The following is a 2666-nucleotide window of genomic DNA, read 5'->3' on the forward strand; positions in this document are numbered from 1 at the left end:
ATAAAAAAATAAGTGAACATATGATTAAAAACTAGAGCATTCTAGATTAAGTTGTTAATCTAACTCAAATTCTAACAATGCTTATACATTTTGTATCTGCATTATTAATATAAAATAAAATGTGGAATTTTTATTTGGTTTTTTAAGTATGAGGTTGATGTTGAATTTATGAAATATTCGTTATTTATTTATAATATTATTTACCAATATAGAATACATATAATCAGGATATAACTCATATTTTTTAGGGCATATAAATTATTGGCTCTATTTGGCATTTTTGTTTCATTTCATAAAACTAATTTTGTAGAAATATATACAGATTGTTCACAAAAGGGCGTCACAACCTTCTGTGAGGCTTAAGACAGTGCTGGGACACGGAATGTGCCAAATTAAAAAGTGAATACATAAAAGCTTTGGAAAAGGAACAATGCACAGGAAGAGCCGAAGACAAAACGGAGACGGCTGCAAGGAAAAAGAGTTACGACACTAAACTAAAATCGCTACGTAAAGAACATATGGCAGAATATATAAGCAAAGCTGACAACAGGTCCAGAGCGTTATGGCAAGTGGTAAAAATAGTCCTCCTCCGTACACTAATGGTTATAGTCTCGGCTCTCTAACCGAGAGATCACGGGATCAAATCCCGGGGAGGTCCAATCATGTACTTTGTAAAATAAAACCAGTGAACTTCGAAGCCGGCATAGCTGACGCTAAGTGGTAAATAACCAGCGTAAGGCTAAAACTGACAACAACACAGAATTGCTCCTCCTCATGGACAACACCATTATAACACAACCAGCAGAAGTGGCAAACTGTTTCAACACATTTTTCTCAACTGTGGCACACAGAACACTCCAAAACTCTGATCTTAATCCGAACCCAGACCCAGATGACAAATGAAATCTTAAAAATCATAGACTCCCTAAAACCAAAAACCTCATCTGGAGCAGATCACATATCAGCTAAACTTGTAAAAGCATGTAAAAACGAACTGTTAAGACCACTCACCCTTATAACTAACAAATCTCTTTCACAAGGAATTTTCCCCAACCAATTAAAAATAGCTAAAGATTCAAGATTCAAGATTCAAGATTCAAGATGTCTTTATTAGTCATTAAGTAACATAATTAGTTACAATAGACTTCGTCACATTATTGGGCAGTAATACTTAAAAAATTAACAATTTTATAATTGGAGACTTATTTTAAAATTAACAGGAATGTTGCAAGATATAGGAACTTACAAAACTAATAATTGGTATAAATAGAGAGCGGTTGTATAAAATTATTTAAGAAATAAGAAAGCATTGTAGGGTAAATATATATAAAAAACACAGACTGGACAAGAAACACAAATAACACATACAATTAAAACCCAATGAAAAATGTAACAATATAAATATTTAAAATATGTAAGTCAGGTGGTTAAAACATAAAATCTCCAAACTATAAAATAAAGGTTAAAAAACTTAAAACTTGACTAGACAAAATTATAAACTTAAGTTAAAACTAAAGTCTACCCAAAGTACAAAACCGGACCACATAATGACACAAACAGCTATCGACCTATTTCACTCATTTCTACTTTTTCAAAAATTTTAGAAAAAGTGATCTTACACAGACTCCTAAACTACCTTGAGGAAAACAAACTTCTTACTTACCAACAACACGGATTCCTAAAGGGCAGATCAACATCCACAGCCTTAATACAATTCATAGAATACATTATAGATCAACTGGAAGAAGGCTGCACAGCAACCTGCCTCTTCCTAGACTTCAGTAAGGCTTTTGATTGCCTAAATCACGAACAACTACTCCAAAAACTAGGAAACCTTGGTATAAGAGAAAAAGCTCAAAGCTGGTTCCGCAGCTACCTGACTGATAGAAAGATGTTTGTGGAAGTAAATTACACTGAAAACAACATACTACAGAAATGTCAAATCAAAAACCACTGACACACAAAGGGGCGTACCACAGGGATCGGTTCTGGGGCCAGTCTTGTTCCTCCTACTCACAAATGACATGCCCAACTGGCTAGGAGACATCTGTCACACCGTCATGTATGCAGACGACACAGCACTAACAATAGCAAATAAATCAATAGCAACACTCCAGAGAAACACAACTGCCACTTTCAATAAAACAAAACTATTCTCTACCAGAAATGACCTTGTCTTAAATAATAAAAAAACAGTTCAGATGACCTTCAGCAATCTACGCAGAGACCTTAACTTGACGCTCCCAGACCTAGAAATAAAAAACACCACCAGACACCTTGGTATCATAATTGATGATAAACTGTCAGGGAAGCCACAAATAGATCAACTGTGCAAAAAACTATCTGCAGGAAACTATGTTATACGTAGAATAAAACAAATAAGTGGCACAGACACGGCCAAGGTAGCTTACTTTGCTCTCTTCGAATCACACCTGAGATATGGCATTGCCACTTGGGGAGGAACATCCAAAACCAACCTTGAGAGAGTTCTGATCAACCAGAAGAGGGCAATTAGATGCCTCGCAGGCCTTAACTACCGTGACAGCTGCCGAGAACACTTCAAAAATTTTAAAATATTGACAGTCGTATAACTCTACATAAGAGAAGTAATCTTCCACACTGTAAAAACATCACAGCCAAGACACTCAGATCTGCACCAGCACAAC

This window comes from Homalodisca vitripennis, chromosome 1 (genome assembly GCF_021130785.1).
Source record: "Homalodisca vitripennis isolate AUS2020 chromosome 1, UT_GWSS_2.1, whole genome shotgun sequence".
Lineage (NCBI taxonomy): Eukaryota > Metazoa > Arthropoda > Insecta > Hemiptera > Cicadellidae > Homalodisca > Homalodisca vitripennis.